We start from the raw sequence: 22691 nt of genomic DNA, 5'->3' as shown, positions 1-22691 counted from the left end.
AGAAAGGCTGCAGCGTTTGGGACTCTTTAGTTTGGAGAGGAGATGACTGAGGGGGGGGATATGATTGAAGTCTATAAAATTATGCATGGGGTAGAAAATGTTGACAGAGAGAAATTTTTCTCTCTTTCTCACAATACTAGAACCAGGGGGCATTCATTGAAAATGCTGGGGGGAAGAATTAGGACTAATAAAAGGAAACACTTCTTCACGCAACATGTGATTGGTGTTTGGAATATGCTGCCACAGGAGGTGGTGATGGCCACTAACCTGGATAGCTTTAAAAGGGGCTTGGACAGGTTTATGGAGGAGAAGTCGATTTATGGCTACCAATCTTGATCCTCTTTGATCTGAGATTGCAAATGCCTTAACAGACCAGGTGATCAGGAGCAACAGCCGCAGAAGGCCATTGCTTTCACATCCTGCATGTGAGCTCCCAAAGGCACCTAGTGGGCCACTGCGAGTAGCAGAGCTGGACTAGATGGACTCTGGTCTGATCCAGCTGGCTTGTTCTTATGTTCTTATGATATGTTAGCTTTGCATTACCATTGAGCAGGGGGTTGGACTAGATGGTCTGTATGGTCCCTTCTAACTCTATGATTCTATGAAGTTAAACAGGTATTGACCTGATAAGTGCCTGAATCAGAACTGACTTGGATCTATACACACCACCCTGGATTCTTTGATTGAAGGATATACATGAAAGAAATAAGCAGCATGAGCTGAAAGCCATGGCTGCTGGGTTTTTTCCCCACTCACCTATCCACAATGAGAAAATACTACCTCTATTCACAGAGTTACTATTTGACTAGCCATAACAAATATCTGCTAGAGAAACTGAAACATGTTAAAGATATGCACAACAAGACTCTCACCACAGATTCTAAATCCCAGTACTGCTTTTCAGTTCTAATTAAGCCCCACATCTTGCTTCTACTCCATTCATCCACTATCAGGAGAAATAACTCTCTCCATCACTGATAAAAGATTTCCCAGAATTTCATTCAGCTTATACATACTTAAGACCTTTCATGAATGTGGTCATCATTATCTTTTATTGTTGCAACAGAAGTACTGGAAACAATAACTGCTGTAAATGAATAAATATATCCCTACTTCAAGGCTCACAAACAAAAAGGAAACACAGGAACAAAGAGCTGCAAATTAGCAACATGGAATCTCTTACTGCATCCTATCCGCACTGAGGTTGCTTGAGCAAGGATTCAAAGGGTTAGCCCCAAGACTTTTTCAGGGAATTGTAAGTGGTTAAGTTCATTAGCTAAGTCCCCAAGCCCCCAAAGATGCATGTTATCGAGATAGTCCAATTTGCTTATGTAAATTTTAATGCATTTCTAGCACTCTCTGGCCCTTTTTAATTAACAATTGTTTTAATGAGTTATCGTATTATCGACAATGAATCTTCCAAAACAACCACATTCATTTCTTAGGATTTTTTTAAAAAATTGATAAACACTCTACAATGGTAACTGCGCTTATGGTGATTCTAGTTGATTTTTTTAATGCTGTTGTTTAGACATAGAACTATGTTCAGCAGGATTTTCAGTTTAATCTTAATTCATTTGTGTTTCTAGGACCATGAATACTGTTGTGCCAGTCTCTCTGTTCAACTGTGCCAAGAGAAAGTAGTAGCAGTGCCTGAACGGAGTTTAAAATTTGTTGTATGTTGCTGGGCCTTCCGCCATCCTCTTAGGACAGCATGGGTCTATTTGTTGCCCTCAGGGTCCAAGCAGAAATACAGGAATCTCTTATTGTTTCCGGTAGTTTTTCACCCACTTCATCTTGCTGTTTGGAAGCTGCATGGATAACCCTGGTTCAGGCCATTACTAGGGATGACAAGAATAGTGTGGATTATTCAACACAGGTAGCACAAGCACTCTGAGGCACAGAAGGTGGAGGGGCAATTCCTGAAATTGTCCATCATTTGGTGGGTGGTGGGGTGCATTCCAGTGACACACCTGTAGAAAATGGCATCTGCATCAAGTACTGAAATGGTGTGTCCTCCCCAAAATTGCTTCCTCCTCCCAAAATTGAGGTGGGCCAGTGAGTGGGTGAGTCACCAGGGAGGGCAGGCAAGCAAGAAAGCAGGCAAGCAGGCAGGTGAGTGAGCGAGCAGCAGCAGGTGGGCAAGCGAGTGAGTGAGAGGGGTGAGTAGGGCAGTTAGCAGGTGGTTAGCAGCAAGTGAGTGAGTAGGCAGGCAAGCAGGCAGGTGGACAAGTAAGTGGGTAGCAAGCAGAGGCTGGAGGATTGGGGTGCAGGAGGAGGTGAATCACAGCAGTGGGCAAGGCTGCTGCAGCCTACCACAGATTTCAGAGGTGGGGCTGGAGGAATGTCCCTGAACTTGCCTGCCTACTCTCTGCTTGGGCTTCTGCAGCCCAATACAGTTGCTTGCTCCTGGGGTAGAGGGCGGGGGGGGGGTCAGTCAAATGTGCCCTCCTTGTGACACTTTTATGTGGTGCCTGGGGTATCTGTCCCCTCCGTTCCCCTCCCCAACTACGCAATTGGTACATTCAGGAAGGGAATGCTGACTAGCATTAATCAAATACTTAGTTGTCTGTGTGACAAATTAGAGGAAGGGGGTAAGGCTTGGTGCCTCTTACTGCAGACAGTATATAAGCGAGAACAAACAATGGCAAACCTGGGGCCAAAGGTAAACTCACACTGTTACTCAGTGTGAGGCTGCCATAGCTGCAGGACACACTCAAAAGTTAAGGGAAATTTGTGATGATAAAATCAACTATTTAATAAACCTCATTAAATCCAATATGATTGTTCTAAGGTGGCACAAAGGAAGTAGATCACACAAGTAACATTGTTCTGAAGGATTAGAGACCTGTACAATACAAGAAGAATTTGCACAGTCCTTCAGGTGTCAAACCACATGTTCTAGATGGTTTCTGACATATTATCTAACAAGCATCTACAAATGGACTTTCTTCCTTCTAGATTCTATATCATTCATACTCCAGAGAAATATGCATTAGGTATAGGTGATAAACATTGTATTATTTTTGAAGTAGCCATATCAATAACCTTTTATGGCATTGCAGAAATGTTGAACTGCTTTGATAAAATTGTTGCTATTGGCCCCTGGTTAACTGAGATGGGTTTGCTAGGTTTGACAACTATTCATTGAAGTGGGCTTGCAATGGAATAACTTCACGTAGGATTGCACAAAACTTGTTATTAATATGGTAACATGGCTTTTTTACACTGGTTCCTATCACTTTCTTTGCATCTTCCAAAGACTGTTTGAAAACTGCTAGAGCCATTTAGCAATGAACAATGCCAGCTAATTTTCTTATCACCTTACTGTATTCCAAGGAAGTATTTTGTATCCAAAAGATTGAAACGATTGTGAAGAGTCGAAAGCCCACAGTCAAGAAGGGACATGTACTTGTGAACCACACAGTAGCAGAAGGAGACAGCACGCCTCCAAAATCCCATGCAATCCCTTATATTTCCCACCACATTCTCTGTTCAGGGTTAACTGTCGCAGATGAGTTGTATGGCTTCCTCATTGTGGGTGGTTGAGAAAGGAGCACCTTAAACGTTAACAAAATACATCAGAGGATTCAGATGTGCAGGATCTTTTGCCATGAGAAGCATGCTGAGCCCACTGTCAGGTGACAGCAAAGAAGTGCTGGTTGTCAGTGAGCCTCTAACCATTACGAAGTGTCCAACTATGCGAACCTCTTCCAGCAGCCATGGGGCTATATCAAAGTAGGAATTTGCTGATGATCCCAATTGCAGGCTCCCAGTAGACCCCTCAGTCACCTCAATCCTAGTGCAGCAATCTAGCTGCTGGCTCCAGGAAAGGTTCATTTTCTCTTCGCAACACATACAAGCAACAGAAATATGCACAATGCTTACCCCAACTGCCCCACTCTACAGTTTTGCCCTATTTCTGCTGTTTGTTCTCTAAGAGCACTAAATGAGCTTTGATTTTATACATGACAAGCCTCATGGGTAATTGCAATACTTTCAACAGCTGTCATTGATGGTGTTTGTTCCATTTTTCCAGAGTTTTGCCTGTTTAGTGGACTACTGCTGTCTCTCTGTTTCTATCTGTTTCTCTCTCTCTTTTTCTATATAATAGGATTTCTTTAATTTCTACCTTTTCTTATTCCATGAAGACTGATGTGTGGATTATTCAACACATCATTATTCTTTGTCTTCTAAACATTGATTTTTTTTAATTTTGTGGCGGCAAAGATATGAAATAATATTCTCTAGACCTTTTCTCCTATTAACATGGCCTGCTTGCTATTTCCTGGGGGCAAAAGCCATTCCACTGAGGGCATGTAATTTGCTTCCTGCATTGAATTTTTTTTCCCTCTGGTGATTTGTATTGCTGTGTTGCATATTCTCACTGATTTTATTTTAAGTCACCTATTTTAACATTCTTACACCGTTGTCTGCAGACATCCTTCAGCATCAAAATAGGATTTTGGCTTTCAATTTAGTGAAAATAGCGTACAGCTCTTTGATGGGATTTTGTTTCATTTCTCTCTCTCTCATTTTTGAGTTGTTGAGGTTTTTTACACTATATTATAGTTATCCTCTTATGTGTTTTATTCATCATATCTAATGAAATTTGGCATATTTATCAATTTCCTGTGCTTTTTTTTTTTTAGTATTGGGGCTGTGTATCTTTGCAGCAATAGCATGGAATTGGCACAGGAAGGAACTGGAAGACAAACAATGCACTTATGAACACTGATAACAAGAACATCCATCAAGACAATTGCTACCATTAATATTAATAATAATTAATAAAGAGAATGATTGAATCTGAAGAAATGTCACGCAGAAATTGATTTTTTTTATGGTGTACCAAATGTCTGATAGCTATGGAGACTTGTGAGGCAAGAAAAGGTCTTTTATCTCAAGGTCATCAATTCAGCTGCAACCATGGTCGATCGTGGTGAAAGCCAGCTAAAGTAGACTCGCAATTACTTTGTGATCCTAGTTTGGGTCTGAAGGGACAGATGCTTCTATCAGCAGAAAATGGTCATTCCAGGAAAGGTTCCTTTGTTACCTGTTTGAGCATGGATACAAAACTGCTGAGGTGTTATCTTTTAGTAGATCACTCTTAGCTGAGAATAAGATGCTAAGAGGGTTTACATTGGCAAATATCTGTAGCTGGTACTATAATGAACTTCTCTGAAGACCTCACTGTTGTTGCTCTCTGTGGAGCTACAAATGAAGGCGATTCCATGAAAAGAACCAATAGGACTGTTGTCAAATCGGATGGTGAAAATTGCCAGCCTCATCCTTTACAGCATCAAAGTCTAATTAAAAGTTAAATCCTAATAAAACTAGTTTTCTAGACCTCAAGTAGAAATATATCTAACTATTTATGTGCACAAGAACTCAGCATTCCATGTAACATCAACTATCATGGCTGACTAAATATTCCATGAAAGAAAACAAAAGAGTGAACTGAGACCTGGTCAGTAAATTGTAGAATTTTGAGGTGCTGCTTAAAGTTGTTCTGTTGAAACTGTTTTCTAGAAGAACATGCTGAGTTATTGTTCCTGCTGGTGTTTGATCTGGTACCTGTTTATGGTACAGTTATCAGAAATATGGGTTTCAGATATTGAAGGAGATGCCGTTTCAGTGCTTGCCTCAGGCACTATTTTCTGTAGATATGCTCCTGTTACCAGGATGCCTCGGGGCTCGATGGGGGAGGCTGATTGAGGGTAGAGGGAGGTGGCAGGCCAGGGGAAAACAGAAGGCTTCTTTTGGGGATCCAGGAAAGAGGGTTTCTTTCAACCAGCCTAGCAGAAGCTGGGGTGGGGAGTGGAGTGGAGGGCAGGATGAAAGTCCAAGTAGAGCAGAGCCAGACTCCATCTTCATCAACAGAACTGTCAGGCAGACTACCAGCAGTTACACTCACACAGGTAAAAGGAGGATTTGGGAGAGGATTTCAGCCAAAGTAACACCTGTGGCTTGGAGGAGTGATAGGAAGGGAGACAAAGCAAAGATAGACAGGAGGAGTATCCAATCCCAGGGCAAGCTCATTCCCAGCTCAGGTAACCCAGGGGATCAATGAAGGAAAGGGCAACCCCATTAAAAGCAGCCAATGTCTGAGGCCAAGGTGAAAATTGCTGGACTTCTCCTTAATGACAAGGAAATGTTTCAGCCAGGGAAGAGAAGGGATCTGATTCTACCTTTTCTAACCCTTCTGAGGCTAGTGATGTCTTGGCTCACTGTCAGCAAAGTTCCCTTGGGTGAAGCCAGGGCAGTGGAGACACCTTCAATCTATCTTTATTGTTTAATTTTTCATTGAAATTTTGTCCATTTTATTTTATAAATTAACTGTATACTAATCTGTCTGTCTCAACCACACTATTTGACATTATTTTATTTTATTTTATTTATAGCCCACCTTTCTTACTTGGACTGAAGGGAGATTACACATAATGTATGTAAATTCTGTAGAGATCCATATCTGGCATAATGATTACTCAAGCTGGATCTTTCTACCTAATTTGTAAGAATTCTATTGCTCTTCAATGTAGAAAGTAGTAGTAAATGTTAAGAACATAAGAAAGAGCCTGCTGGATCAGACCAGAGTCCAATGGGGTTTCTCAAGTCATATTGCCTTTATGTAATATCTGCTAAGGGTATTTATTAAATCCCTATTTAGAAAGAGAACCGAATATACTCTGTCCTTTAAACCTTTCCCATTACTCATGGTGGACTAGAAAGATACTCCACTCATTTCAAGTGTAGCCTGTTCTCTGGTCAACTTGTAAGCACATACACAGGTCAACCTTGCTTTCTGGTACTGATTTCAGAGTGAACTCTAGCTAAATTAGGTTCAGAAGCAGGTTTGGGCTACCAAAATGCCCTTAACCTTTCTCGAATTTATGTTATTTTCTCCTATATATACATCAACCTATTAAATTGAAAGATTATCTTTTGTGTTCAAACATACAATAGATTAGGGAAGCTTAAATAGACTCTTCTTTAGAAAGAGTTACCTTTGTGAGTGCATTAGTCTGAACACTCCAGAGATACCTGTGTAAAAGCATACAAGAGAGCTTTTTGTATTCTAGAGTTGAACTCTGGCACTAAAAAATATCAGTCATGAGGCTGATTCTTTAATCCAGCTCTGCCAAGGCACTGGGAAAGTCAAAACAGGCAGAAAAAAAATCATAAGGGCCTCATATGATCCTAGACCACTTGATTTAAAAAATGATTAAAAATATTTTATTATAGATTATTATATTTATACTTTGTCCTTCCTGGATTAAGCCAGGCTCAGGGCAGCTCACACACAGGGTTAAATACAGTTCCAATACTACAATATGAAATTTAACACTAAAGCCCCAAGCCTGCAATCTATTTTCTCTTCCATTCCAACAGAGTCCATTTCTTAAAAAATTGTTGCAGGGGGAGGTTAGAAATGTGCAAGCTAGAAATTGTAATTTGGGAGGCCAGCAAGATGGAACAGATTGGACTAGCAGATAGCCTCAACCAAAAGCTCAGTTTCTTTCAGGCCAAATCCTCACATGCCTCTGTAGAAACAGTGCTTCTAGATGCAATCTGGATGGCAAGTGAAAGCCTGCCTTGGGCATTATTATTATTATTATTATTATTATTATTATTATTATTATTATTATTATTATTATTATTATTATTATTATTATTATTATTTATTTATTTATTTAATTTGTATACCGCCCGATCCCCGAAGGGGATCCCCTCCGTGACCAAGCACTTTACCGATAGATATAGAACAGGCTCCTTGTATTGTCGAATGCTTTCACAGCCGGATTCAACTGGTTGTGGTGGGTTTTCCAGGCTGTGTAGATCTTGCTCTGGTAGATCTTGTTCTTAGTGTTTCACCTGCATCTGTGGCTGGCATCTTCAGAGGTGTATCACAGAGAGAAGTCTGTTATTCACTGTGTGAGAAGGGAATGTTTAGTAGAGTATATATTGTCCATATCCCAGGGTGGGGAACCAATCAATAAGTGTTTGGGTGGAACTTGCTATGTGTAACGGAATTTCCCCACCCTGAAGGGCTGGTGTGAAGCAGGTCTGCTTAAAGAGGCCTGGGTGACAGTAAAAGTAAGGCAGCAGGCCCTAATTTAAATAAAAGCAAGGTGATTGGTCGATGGAAGGCACTGTTGCCCCTGGTCAATGTAAGGGGGCGCTAAAACGCTGCTAGAAAAACAGAAAGACAGAGAAAGCCTGTCAGACAGTTCTTTGTTTGGAGTTCTGAAGAGAACAGCTTGTGTTCAGTTGAGAGCAGAGTCTGTGGAGTGAAGTCTCTCCGCTCTGTCTCTGGTGTAAAGGAATTCTGGTCCAGCTCAGATAGCTGGCAGGATTCTAGTGACTCTCCTCAAGTGAAGGAAGCTTGTGAGAGGAAGGAAGGCACTGGCTTTTTGGTGCAGAGCAAAGCGCCTGCCAGAGGCTTGTCAGTAGACACTGACCAGACCTAGGAGTCTGTCCAGCCCCTGTACAACACCAGTCTAGAAAAAGCCCGATCCAGTCACAGTGAGGCCAGTTTGGGAGTAGTGTGAGAGAGGGAGGCTTTGTATGCCAGAATCTCACAGGGCATAGACCAGGGGTAGGGAACCTGCGGCTCGAGAGCCGCATGCGGCTCTTCTGCCCTTGCACTGCGGCTCCACGCGCCGAGCCGCCGGCTTCATCCTTGCCCGCCCTGCAGGCAGCAGGGCAGGCGCACCAACTGCCTGCAGTTGGCTGGGCCGCGCCGCGGGCTTCCCCTCTCACCCACCTCGTTGGAGCGGGGTGGGCGCTTCCAATGGCGTCGCCGGCAGGTCACGAAGCTATCTGACTTCATCCTTGCCCACCCTGCAGGCAGCAGGGCGTGGCATCACCAATGTCAGCTCGTGGCCCGGCTGGGCCGTAGCTGTGGGCTTCCCCTCTACGCCTCGCTCCAGTTCAAGCTGGGGCAGGGCGCTTCCCAGCGGCCGGCGAGGCCAAGCCGCTGGCCCCATCCTTGCCTGCCCAGCAGGCAGCAGGGCGGACGCATCCATGCGCTTCTCAGAATGAGCGGAGTAAAAGGTAAAAAAGCCCCAATATATATAGTGTTTTCTTTATTTTAAATGTCAAAAATTATTTGCGGCTCCAAGTGTTTTCTTTTCCCGAGGAAACCGGGTCCAAATGGCTCTTTGAGTGTTAAAGGTTCCCTACCCCTGGCATAGACTGTGTGATTGACTAGTGTCTGTCTGTGAGGAAAAGCAAAGTGTATAAAAGCCAAGTCGTTTCTGAAGAGATACCTGTGTGTGTCTGTGTGTGTGTAAAACCTAAGTAACATCTGAAGCGCTGTAATTTTAAGTGAAAAGAACCTCTCTGAAACCATCAAGCGTTAGTACCACTCTGAGCCAGTTTAAGAAGCTTTTCTTTTGTTTTCAAAATAAATTTCATTCGCTGTGTTCAAGTTACCCTCGTGCCAACTTCCGTTTGTGTGTGAGAGGTTGAAGAGTGCCTGTCTGAGAGACTAGAATCCCAGCCAAGTTTGAGTTCCCTCTATTTTTTGTATATGGGACTCTGAAGGACATTCCCCTCAGACCAAGAGTGAATGTGAGGTGGGATCCTTTATATATTTGGCAGCCAGCAGCAGTTTTTGGGATTCCTAGTTCCTTCGCTTTAATGGTGGCAGCAGAGTAAAAAGAAGATCCCTGAACACTAGTTTGGGATATTTTGGGTGGCAAAGGAAACCCCACTGGTCAGTTTAGTGGGAACCATAGGCCACACGTTTCCATTACAATTGGTGGCTAGTGGTGGGATAATATCTCTTCCTAGCCCGGAATATAAACGACCCCGTTACACTATGCAATGGTGTGGTTGACTGCATTGTAATGTGGGTAGGGGGTTTTCAGTCCAGGGAGTGATTCATATTTGCATTCCCTGCAGCAGCAACAGTCTTAGTGAATGCAACCTTGTGTCTGGGTGGAGTCCATTGTCCATGAACCCAGCATGCTCTTTGCCTTTGATTCTGGTGTTTTTAAGTAATGGTAGCCAAGTTTTGTTAATTCTCAGAGTCTCTTCTGTCTTGTTGACGTTTTCTTGGTGTTTGTGGATTTCAATGGCCTTCCTGTGTAGTCTGACATAGTAACCTTCCGTGTTTTCAGATAAAATGTTATTTCCAGTTTTGTTTAGAGCATGTTCTGCAGATTTTTCAGGATGGTTAAGCCAACAGTGTCTTTTGTGCTCCTTAATATGAGTCTGAATGCTGTGTTTTTAAAAGTTCCAATGTAGACCTTTCCACAACTGCAGGGTATGCGATAGAGTCATGCAGAAGTGAGGGGGGTCTCTCGTGTCCTTTGTTGAGCGTAGCATCTGCTGTATTTTTCTGGAAGGTTTGAGGATTGTTTGTAGGTTATGTTTTTTCATCAGTTTCCCTATTTGATATGTGATTCCCTTGGTGTATGGTAGAAATATTTTTTCCTGTGGGGGGCTATTTCTCCTCAGAGGACCCAGAGGACATTTTATTTGAAAACACTGAAATTCTAGACAACCCAGAAGGTTACTTTGTCAGACAACACAGGGAGGCCATTGAAATCCACAAACACCAAGAAAACTTCAACAAGAAGGAAGAGACTCTGAGAATTAACAAAACTTGGCTACCAGTACTTAAAAACACCAGAATCAAAGGCAAAGGGCATACTAGATTCATGGGCAATGGACTCCACCCAGACAAACAATTGCATTCACTAAGACTGTTGCTGTTGCAGGAAATGCAAATGTGAACCACTCCCTGGAATGAAAAAAAACCACCCGCATTACAATGCAGTCAACCACACCTTTGCATAGTAAGTTCCACCCAAACACTTACTGATTGGTTCCCCGCCCTGGGACGTGGATAATATGTACCCCACTAAACATTCCCTTCTCACACAGTGTATAACAGACTTTTCTCTCTGTGGTACAGATGCAGGCAAAATGTAGGAACAAGATCTACCAGTCCACAGCCACACAGCCCAGAAAACCCACCACAACCAGACTCCTCCTTGATTGGCAAATTGCAAATATTAATTGATTTCCATTCAGAATCTCTAAGCGTCTGACAATGCAATTCTAAGTAGAGCCTCTTAACAGCCCCATCCAAGGTCTGGGTGCCCAGCTGTGGCACCTCAGCTGTGGCTCGCCACCTCCACACCCAAAGAGGCTTAACGGTGGCATGGGAAGACTTGAATAGTGCAAAAGTCTCTCTGCTGCCAAAAAGCCTCTATGGAACACAATCAAGTTTAGTGGCGTAAGTCCTAAGTGCAGCCCACCAGCATAATGCTGGCAAAGGCCAGGAGGGAACCGACATTAGCCGACACCCCTGGTCACACACCCAGCCCACCCTCACTACAGCATTCCAGCACCATGTTCCAGCACCATGTTCCAGCACCATGTTCTAGTGCTGTGGGGAGCACAGCATCAACTGTACACCAGCAGGATCACCCCTCCACTCAGGTAAGTGCTACTCGCAAGAGCAACCCCCCCCCTCTGGTTGGAGCTGTAAGCCTCTTGACTTTGATGCACTTAGAGTAATATAACTGGGTAGGATTTTGCTGTGAATCAGCAGAAACCCCAGGAACATGCCAGTTCAAAGAAACATAAAAATACCAAGCCTCATGAGTCAAGGGCACCTGTCCTTGTCAGCTACTTCCTTCAAAGTTCCATTATCAGGGATGAAAGCCTGTGTGTGACACCCGTCTTGAGAGCTTCTCCCTTCATGCATTATTAATCCATTTATTGTTACAGTTATTATCATTTTTATGAAGTGTACTGAAGCTCTGCTTATCCAAGATCAGCTAATTTTTTTAATGAGCTGTTCTATTGCTGCTTCACCAAATTGAATGGCTTTTCTGAAGCAGGCTCACATTCCTCACAATTCCAGCATTAAAATGTCTTTGGCATTCCAAGGCACACAAAATGACTCTCTTATTGCTTAAAACACTAATGGCAAATATTTGCTGGGAGGAAAGGAGGGGCCTTTAAAAAAAAATCAAGGACATCAACTTCTAAATATGAAGAAAGATTTCTGACCATTCATTTCAGAGTAAATAGCAATGCATGTAATTCCAGAAAAAGTGTACTCTGAAAAAAGAGTTTTTCAGACAAGGGTATGAATTTTACTATGAGCTCTGTGATTTTATAGCATGTCTTCATATGAAGAAAAACCTTCCTAAGAATGAATGGACAATGGGTTTGTGTTCTGGTCAGGTAGATCATGGGTCCCTTAAGAGACCTGTGTTGCTGGGCAATACTTTTCAATGGGTAGTAGATCTGTCCTCTGCTGTCCCAATGCTTTCATTGGGAGTCCTCTGAGCGGCTAAGATTTTTATATGCGTACCTGTGTATTTTCAAATATAGTTCCTCCAAAATAATTTCAAAAAGGCAAACTATATATTGCCAGAACTGGCAGGAAGAGCTAAGTACAATGATGTTATTAAAAGGAATAATATTAAAAGAAGTCCAGCCAGGGTCATCACAAATATACCTACCTACCCAACACCATCATTCTGATTATTTAGGCTTTGAGACTCTTTTTTTTCCTCCTCAGTGGAGACCCAAATCAGATTACAGGATAATTTCCCTCATACTCTTTCCCCTCACAATAAAACTGTGTAATATATATTAGGTTCAGAGTTAATGAATGGCCCAAGATCACCCAGTAAGCTTCAGTGACAGAGAGGTTTTGAATCAGGGTCTTCCAAAGCGTGGGCCTATGCTCTAACCACTATACTATGCTGACCCTCAATTCAAATAAAATAGAAACTTGTATACCTCAGTAGAAAGCTCCCTTGAATATACGTACTTCCCTCTAAAAAGCAATAACAATGGTTCTTTGGGCATGCCACTCCATAAGCATACAGCTGCCCCCTCAAAACACAGACTAATCAAATGTGTATGCACTAGTGAACACTGCTTATTCTCTTGCATCTCTGAGCTGAGAAAAATTGATTGATCCATTCCCACTTGACAGAGAGATGGGGAGAGGTGTCTCCTGTCTATAGTGTGGATTGCTTCAAAGGACACAAGCTCATAGAATTACATTTCAGAGAAACTTAATGACCACCCTCTTTTGTGAGCAAACACTTTGGACTCACCAAATAATAGGTTGAGTCCTACAAACTGCCAGCAAAGCAGTTAGTGGAAGATCTCCCTCACCTTCCCTGACCCACAATAGCTTGTTATAACCCCCGCCCCCCCCAACTGATGTTGCAGATTGGGGGGCCCTCGTAGATACAATCCCACAATGCCCAGAAGAGAGGGTGCTGCAGCGAGGATTGGGAAATTGGGAGAATTGACCCCCTTCCTCCTGGAGGAGCCTTGACTAAGCATGCTTTCTACTAGTGTAAGAGGCAGAAGAATCAAGTCATACTTTTCTCTCTCTCATTGGTTCCCTACTCATTGCACCTCATTTTACTGTAAAAATGTTTTCTCAGCAAGTTTCTGCAAGCCTCACTATTGGGAGTGGGCGGGGGGGGCATTGATAGAAAGTTGCTGGAGGAAGATGCAAATGGGGAAAAACAAATCTTGCCCCAAACAGGTTGAACAGTGGAACTTATCATATAAGAATGTGTCAGCCAGACACACACCAATCACCCAGTTTATGCCAAATAGCTGTATATGACTGCCAGACAACTTTGCATCAGGTATCTGCAAAACCGTGCATGCATAGAGACACTGCCTATGCAACCCAATCAGCAGTCTTCAGCATCCCTAGGGAGTAAGTAGACAGACCCCCCAAAGGATAGAATTCTATTACAGCAGCATTTCTTTATGACTGGTTTATATGATTTGTGACTCATTTAATTGCCTATTGGAACAATTGCCTGCAGAGTTTCACAGCAAGGGTTGCCGAGGGGGTTGGGCAGCAAAACTGGATTGGGCTGTGCTGCATCTTTACGAAGGAACACCTTGAAGCAACCTGCCAAACAAGTCAATCAGTAGTCAAACTGATCATCAAAAACCAACTTCTCTGTGACTTGTGTGTAGGATGTGAGACAAATTGGCAGGTCATAGAGCATTCCTAAAAAGCTCTCACCAGTGTAGATTTTGTATATTGTCAATTTGTTGAGTTTAATCCAATACATGTCTCTCTGGCAACATAAATTTTGAGATCGACTGTCTTATCTAAACATTTTGCGTAATGAATTCTGCAGTTTGTTAAAACTGACACAGTAAAACTTTGGGCACCTAAATCAGGATGTCCTTTTTTTTTGGCTTTAATCCTTCCCTGTTGATAATGGTTGCCATGTAGAATAAAAGAAAGCCCAATAAATGACATCTTAAAAACAAGTTACAGCATAAATAATCCACATGAAATCCAAGGATTTAGCAATGTGGCTCTCATCAAAAGGAAACAGACATGACACAGTGATGCCTCTGTGTTTCATATTGGAACTAAGAGTTTCATATTGGAACTAAGTGTCATAGTTTGGAATATTACTCTGTATTCATGAATGCAAGTTAAGTATTTAATAGATTTCGTAACAATGATCAGAACTTCTTGTAATTTGGCATTCTACTGTAAAATTGCCAGACAGAAAGAGACATCGTTGGGGGGAACTGTGCAGGAAAGGCATTAATTGCAAATAAATAATTTTGTGGTGTCAGCCCTTGACTTTCATTAAATATCCATTTTGTCAGTGGATTTTGTCAATGTCATCACTCGGACAAAGGCTTTGTATTCAATGGCCCTTTAACATGAAATGAGGCATTTTATGAAAAATCTGAAGTCCACTGCTTCCTAGCCAAGTCTTCTCAAATGCTGAGCATAATTCAAGTGTCCATCAGTTTTTTCCCCCACATCTATTACCACTGTTTTTTTCTTAAAGTACAAATACTTTCTGTAATAGACATTCTATTGAAGCACCAGAAGCAGAGCCAAAGTAGTAAAGCAGATTTCACAGTTCTCTTCATCTGGCAGAGTTTCAACATAGCAAGTGCTTCACTAGCACACTACATGGCTCACATATGGTTCACGACTGATCCCACCGAATTCAGCCAGAATACTCTAATAATGTACACTAGATTCAAGTAGTATATAATGCTGTACACTGAGAGTAATTACTGAACTTCTCTCACATTTTCAGACAGTTTGTAGAAGACTTATGTATTTTCCTTCTTCATGGAGATAGCTTTCAAATAATAGTGAAGTTTGTGTTAGATCGTTGAATGATAGACCATCTAATCCACCCCACCCCTCATTCAATGCAGGATCAGCCTAGAGCAGTGGTGGTGAACCTTTGGCACTCCAGATGTTATGGACTACAATTCCCATCAGCCAATTGGCCATGCTGGCAGGGGCTGATGGGAATTGTAGCCCATAACATCTGGAGTGCCGGAGGTTCGCCACCATGGGCCTAGAGCATCCATGACAAGTATTCCTCCAGCCACTGTTTGAAGACTGCTGGGGAGGGGGATCTCATGAACTCTCTAGGCAGCTGTTTCCACTGCTGAACTATGCTCACTGTAAAAAATAAATAAATCCTAATGCCCTTAATATATGCCCATTATTTGAAGTTTTATTCTCTGCTGCCAACTGGAACAGCTCCCTGCCCTCCTCTAAGAAACAACCTTGCAAATAATAAAAGAGAGCAATCATGTCCCCTTTCAATCTCCTTTGTTCCAGACTAAACATTCCCAGATCCTTCAGCCTCTCCTCATAGGGCTTGGTCTCCAGACTCCTGATCATCTTTGTCATTCTCCTCTGCACCCACTCAATTCGGTCCACATCCTTTTTAAACTGATGCCTCCAGAACCTCATACAGTACTCCAGGTGCACTCTAGCCAATGTGATATTCAGTGGGACTATGACATCTTATGATAATGGCTGTTACAACCCAGTTGATATGCCCCAAGTCTTCATTAGCCTGCTTTGCCACTGCATCACTCTGACTGCTTATATTCAGCTTACAGTTCACCCATACCCTACATTTTCTTTCACATGCTGCTAGCTCATTCATGGTGGGCACGCATCTCATTTTTAATCCCCTTTTACACTTTTTATGTAACAATTCTGCCCTTTTCCTTGTGGAATTTCATCTTGTTCACATCTGCCCATTTTTCCAGTGTGTTCAGATCTCATTGAATTTTGTCATTATCTTTTGAGGTATTTGCTACTCTTCCCAATTTGGTATAATCTGCAAATTTAATGAGTAGTTCCTCCAACCCCTCATCCAGACCATTTATAAAGGTATTGAAAAGTACCAGGGCCAGGACCAAACCTGTGATACCCCACTGGCCATCCCCTACAATCAGATGACATGCCACTGGCAATTAATCTTTGGGTATAGTTCTCCAACCAGTTCTTTAACTAACTATGCTAAATGTATTGTTGAAGGCTTTCACAGCCGGATTCAACTGGTTCTGGTGGGTTTTCCAGGCTGTGTGGCCATGGCCTGGTGGATTTTTTTCCTAACATTTTGCGTGCATCTGTGGCTGGCATCTTCAGAGGTGTATCACAGAGAAAAGTCTGTTTCACACACTTTTCTCTGTGATACACCTGTGACTTTTCTCTGTGACTTTTCTCTGTGATACACCTCTGAAGATGCCAGCCACAGATGCAGGCGAAACATTAGGAAAGGACAGAAAGGACAGAAACTTGTTCAAAATAAGATAATTGTGTGAAATCCCATATCTACCATGGAATGCCCTATAGATAAAAATGGCCTGGAAGTATATCAGCTTCAGTGGAATATATGCAGTGAGGAGACCTTTCTATCAATGATAAATAATAAATCTATATGGATGGATTATCAGTAATCTATCATGTTTCTATCTTCTGTTACTCAGTACATTTTTATATTGCCTTGCCAAGATAAAGGGACTTGAAGAATGAAATTCCATTAGCTCTAGGTTTTTGTTTTTTTTGGAGTCTCATGAAGCCAAGCAAGTAATGAAACAAGCTTTTATATTATATATGGGTAATCTAATTGGTATGGAAGGGGTCCATGCAGAATATTTTTTTCTGGGGAGGGTCAATGGTGGCTCACAGCAGCCCTGGAAGTGTACATTCTTTCTTTGCTAAAAGGATATGTTTCCTAGTCTAGAGTTCTGGAAGAAGTGTTACTTTAGGACCAAATTAGACATTTCACCTTCCATATGATCACCATAAAGTCTTACAGTTTGGAATTCAATTTAGAAGTGTTGCAGGGGCCCATTCCAATTTGCGACGTGTGTGTGGAGGAAGGTATTCTTGCATTCTCCCTCTGCTGTTGTCTGAACTAAAATAGATCCAAGGTTGTTATTTTCTCCTTTGTGGGGCTATATGTGCAAGCATTCAGTGAAAATGGGGCCACTCTGACAGGTCAAATAACATTCCCTGAGACTATCTGAGGTCATGTAGGGCAAAAAGGGAAGGCATGTCATGGTCCCTGTTCAAGCCCTGTGGTGCTTCTAAGTTGTTCCAGTGGGGAAGGTGTGGCTGTCATATATCAGCAAGTCCCTGTAGTAATGTGGTCGATGTAATGTGTAGTTTGGAACTAAGTCATCTATAGTCAAACCACCACTTGTCCATGCATTTTGTTAATGGACACTACTAGCATAAAACAAAGCACAATGTTAGTTCCTCTGTAGATTTGAGTTTGGATCAACTGGATAGTTTTAGATAGAAAAAAATACACACAGAGAGACATTTTTTTAAAAAGATCAAAAAGGAATAAATGTTCTTACCAGTAAGTTCACCTCCTTTGTCCAACCGTGTCTTCAATGAATTTTCAAATCTGATTCATTCTGCTTAATTCACAGAGAATCTGAAATATATAAACAATAAATGAGACAATGGCTACATAACAATGGCTCACAACCTAACTATCAATCTTTGTATGTAGCTAATAATGACTGTTCCTGTAAATCATCTTTTTCATTTTCTTTGCCTTCCCTATTGATGAGTTTGCCCCCTTATTGTTGTTACTTAGATTCAATAGGCTGCCCTCCCCTTTTGATCATCACTGTTCTGTCTGAGTAAAAACTATTTCATTGCATTTCAGAAACTGAGATCATAGAAATTGCTGTTCTCAACTTCAGAATGTAAAGCAACATTGGCTCATAGCACATTTTAAAACAAAAGAAGACAAAAATGGGGCTATGGAGACTGCCTTGTACAGGCTGTTTAAAGTCTGTGTGGTACTCATTGCCAGCCATGTTCTGGAAAAGCACCCATCACCCTTTCATAACATTGAGAGGGATTATCTAAGAACATAAGAAAGAGCCTTCTGGAACAGACCAGAGTACATCTAGTCCAGCACTCTGCTACTTGCAGTGGCCCACCAGATGCCTTTGGGAACTCACACACAGGATGTGAAAGCAATGGCCTACTGCTGCTGCTCCCAAGCACCTGGTCTGCTAAGGTATTTTCAATCTCAGATCAAGGAGGATCAAGACTGGTAGCCATAGATCGACTTCTCCTCCATAAATCTGCCCAAGCCCCTTTTAAAGCTATCCAAGTTAGTGGCCATCACCACCTCCTGTGGCAGCATATTCCAAACACCAATCATGCATTGCATGAAGAAATGTTTCCTTTTATTAGTCCTAATTCTCTCCCCCACACCCCCAGCATTTTCAATGTATGCCCCCTGGTTCTAGTATTGTGAGAAAGAGAAAAATTTCTCTCTGTCAACATTTTCTACCCCATGCATAATTTTATAGACTTCAATCATATCCCCCCTCAGACGTCTCCTCTCCAAACTAAAGAGTCCCAAACGCTGCAGCCTCTCCTCATAAGGGAGGTGCTCCAGTCCCCCAATCATCCTTGTTGCCCTTCTCTGCACTTTTTCTATCTCTTCGATATCCTTTTTGAGATGTGGCGACCAGAACTGATTGTTTTATAAGAATCAGTCAGAACTCGTGATTCTGCATGGTGATTGCAAAGGTTTCTGTGCAACTGGCTGAGGATGGAACCTTTCCCGGCTTGCTCTATGCTGTATGACTTAGAGGTGGTTGTTAAATAGGCCTAGTTTTAGTGAGATTCTGACAGGATGTCTCTATGGTGAGAGAATCAATGATCACAAATCTGACATAAAAACCCTGCAACATTCATAAATCCATACAGGGACTGTTAAACCTTCCTGGACATACTTCTACGGATCTGAAAATCAATGTTGTACAAACAAACAAAAATCAAAGAGAATATACAATGCAATAGTGCTGAATTAGAATTCATCAATGAATTAAACACCTTCTGTCATCTGGGCCTTTAAAAGAGATTTGGATCTCCTTACTTACATTCTAATTGGCTCTTCTTAACCTACTGTGGCAAACTATAATCTTTATCTGTTGTTAGTTGATTTTTTATGCTTCAGACTGCTTCTTCCTCAATTCATTATTGTTTTATGCCTTTTAATTACTTTGTTGTTTATTTGTGTGGGAGAGGATGCAACCTCTGACCACACATATTATCCACTGTGTGCAACAACCTAATTAGCTTCCAGGTGGAGTCTGGGGATCTCTTGGAATTACAAGTGAACTCCAGACATTAGTTCCCTGGAAAAAATGGCTGCTTTGGAGGCCATCGGATCAATATCTGTAAGCACCAATGGGTAGATGTAACTAAAGCAGACTATGGGGTTGACTACCAAAAGGGCTTGGGAAGGGAACTTCCTCAGTATTGGACACCATCACTTGAACTCCTGTCAGGATAGGGAAAATATATTGATCACTAGATGCTCTCAGCACAGTCTAATACACAGGAAAAGAGAAGGGATGTTTGGTTGCTATGTGGTTCCAAGCTTTAAGCCAAAGTGGGACAAAAAATTTTCTATAGTGAGTCTGACCCATGGTCTATCAGTGTTATCTAGTCTGATGGGCAATGACCCTTCAGGGTCTGAGACAGAAGGTCTTTCACATCATCATCTACCAAATACTTTGAAGTGAAAATACAAGGGATTGAACCTGAAGTCTTTTGTATGTAAAGTCGATGGTGCATTAGAGTGAGCTACAGTGCTTTTGTCATCCTTTTTTCCTATATTGTCATTGTTACAATTTTATCAGTTGATACCTTTTTTCTTTGTTGGCCACCTCGAGCAGATCTTTGAAAAGGTGGCCTATGAAGTTTCCAAATAAATAAATTATTTTGTCAACATCTGCACATCCTCTGGCCTCATTAGAAAAATAAGTGAATATTCACTCCACAATTGTGCACAGAAAAGAAAACACAGGAGACTCTCTCTCTTCCCACACACACACCCACCCACCCACCCACCCACCCACCCACACAGGCCACTTCCGCATGGCCAGGCTGGGGGGTACATCGGCGTATACAACGCTGACACCCCCCCGGGTCTGTTCACATGAATGGTCCCGGTAAAGGCAGGGAAGACGGCGCAGCGCTGCGCCATCGCCCGATTGACGTATCTTCCCTGTGACCTTCCGGTGCATCGCCCAGGCCAGGGGACACTCCCCCCTGCCCTGCGTGACCGCTCTGGTGTTGCAGGGCAGGGGAGGTGTCCCCTGGCCCAGGCGATGTGCCAGAAGGTCGCAGAGAAGGTACGTCGATCGGGAAAGGGGGGGATGGCGCCTTCCAGTCACTGCCATTCGCACAGCAGCAGCTGGAAACCCCTGTCTTCCAAAAACCTTGCTCGGGGAGCGAGGTGGGAAAATGGTGGCTTCGCACCGCTGGGGGAGAGCGAGGGCAGCATGGCTGCAATGCAGCTGCACCCCCCATGCGAACAGCTCCCTAGGGACGGCGTTTTTGCCGTCCCTAGGGCGCTGTAAAAGGGCGCTGTAAAATTATATATATATAATTTGTAAGCTTCCCTTCCCCTTATGGGTTCAGAGCAGATTCTAGCATAAAATAAATCAGTAAAATCAGAGTTAAAACAAATACACATAATCCCAGACTGTGACTATAAACATTAAAACAATAACATACTATATATTTCCCCACCACACAAATCACAAATAAGGTACAAAGTGCGACATGGTTGCTGGTGGATGAGGAGAGTGATAAATTGGAAATACAGTTAGCTTAGTTCCTTTCCCATCACTCCTCAATAATCTTTTATCTGGTCTCAGGCTAGATAAAGTTGCTATTTCCCCAGGGAGAAGCTTCCTCCCTCAACCTTTGATATCTCCAAGCTGAACACTGTGGTATGTCACACTGAAGGCTAATATCTTAAATGGTTTTTATTTGTCAATATCGAAGGACCTGTTCACACAGACAAGCTTTTCTCTAAGGATGTGATTTTTTGCGGTTGCTACAGTACAATATGCCAGGCTTTATGCAAGCATTTCACCTGCCTTTATTATCATACCTTCATTATATGCAAGCATTTCACCTGCCTTTATTATCATACCTTCATTAACTGGCATCTGATAACAATGTATTCCTTTAGTATGAATTTTGTTCTTTCTATCCATTATCCAAGAATATGGAAAATCACTTTTGTTCATTCCTAGTTCTTAAAAGAGCCAGATTCACTGCTATTTGAACAATGATCAGATTACCAAGAAAAGAGAACCTGAGCAATATATAAGCATGTGAGAGTCAGCCTTTAAAAACTATTATTCTGTTCTCCAAATGGATAAAAGTCCACTGCTATTAACAAGTCAATGAGAATACCTTAGTGTTTTCTTCTTGTGCAGGCCCAGACCTGGTTTACCCAAGAAGACATTCATTCTTTAAAATTGTTGTAAGTCATTCTGACGCAAGTTCCAGAGCAAAGAAAGGCCAAAAAGGACCTCCAACAAACATTTTTCCCCCTCTGTATATACTCTTGCCTATCATGGGCTCCTCTAATTGACATCTCAGACTCTGATTCATCTGGAATCAGACTTTCTCCCTTCCCACAAAGCTAGTAAATGCTGGTCCCCTATCTAATCTACCAGGAACCTGAGGGCCCCCCAAATTTGACCTCATGCAAAGTATTAGGGCCACTTATACCATCTTCTTTTTTAAACAAAACCAGATGTTCTGCACCTTGTTTAATACGCACAATATTGCTCAATACACACAGTATGACTGTCCATGACTGCCCTGTCAGAGTTAGAATATAAAATCTATCTTAAGCATTCCATTTCACTGAAACATAAAGAAGGGAACAGGGGAAAAATATGCCACCCCTTCTTCATGACGTTACCAGAAACAGGTGATTTTGAATACCAATGAGAGCAACTTGAGATTTTCTGTGACCTATTATTTTTTTTAGCTAGTTTATAAACAGTGAATGACACACACTTGACCTTAAATGTCAGATGGGCATATCTTGGAGCTCTTATTAGACCATGGCTTTCTGCTATACATACATGAGTGTTTAAGTTTGCAAACCTGCCACTCATAAGTGTTTTGGAAAACACTGAGGTAAAATGAATGCAGTTGTCCTGTAAAAAGCTGAACCTCTCTGAAGGGCATTATTGAAATTCTCCCAAGAACAGGAGATTGCTTTCATAATAACATAAGAGAAAGCAGTCACATTCATGCAAAAAGTACAGTCCTTTTGAATTCGGCAACAGCGCTCCCTGGCTATCTGAACCACTCAGCTAGAGAAGCACAAAAGAGCTGCTGTTTTCCCTTTCTGAGGAAAATGCTGTTGTATGCCAGTGGAGTCTACCTGCATAATGCAGTCAAGGGCACCCATTGACTGTTTCACAGAGGGCCAAAGCAGATGATGCTGGGAGTTCCCTGTGATGCACTTGTTATGTTCTGCTGTGGGGGAGAGGAATTTTCCTCTCATTTCTTTATTGTTTATTGTCTCTGG

The 22691-nt window shown here is 42.2% G+C and overlaps 1 protein-coding gene across 5 annotated transcripts in view; it reads right to left on the bottom strand.

The window, feature by feature from the left end:
* CHL1 (cell adhesion molecule L1 like) overlaps positions 1-22691 on the bottom strand; it is a 297367-nt gene that overhangs the window by 204630 nt on the left and 70046 nt on the right. For all 5 annotated transcript variants that reach the window (XM_048490908.1, XM_048490907.1, XM_048490904.1 and 2 more), the window contains exon 2: positions 17671-17750. The gene's annotated coding sequence lies outside the window, so the exon portion shown is untranslated. The remainder of the gene's footprint in view (positions 1-17670; positions 17751-22691) is intronic.

The sequence above is a fragment of the Sphaerodactylus townsendi genome, linkage group LG03 (assembly GCF_021028975.2).
Source record: "Sphaerodactylus townsendi isolate TG3544 linkage group LG03, MPM_Stown_v2.3, whole genome shotgun sequence".
In the NCBI taxonomy this organism is placed as follows: Eukaryota; Metazoa; Chordata; class Lepidosauria; order Squamata; family Sphaerodactylidae; genus Sphaerodactylus; species Sphaerodactylus townsendi.
The sequence above is the reverse complement of the archived record's forward strand: the minus strand, read 5'-3'. Positions and strand labels throughout refer to the sequence as shown.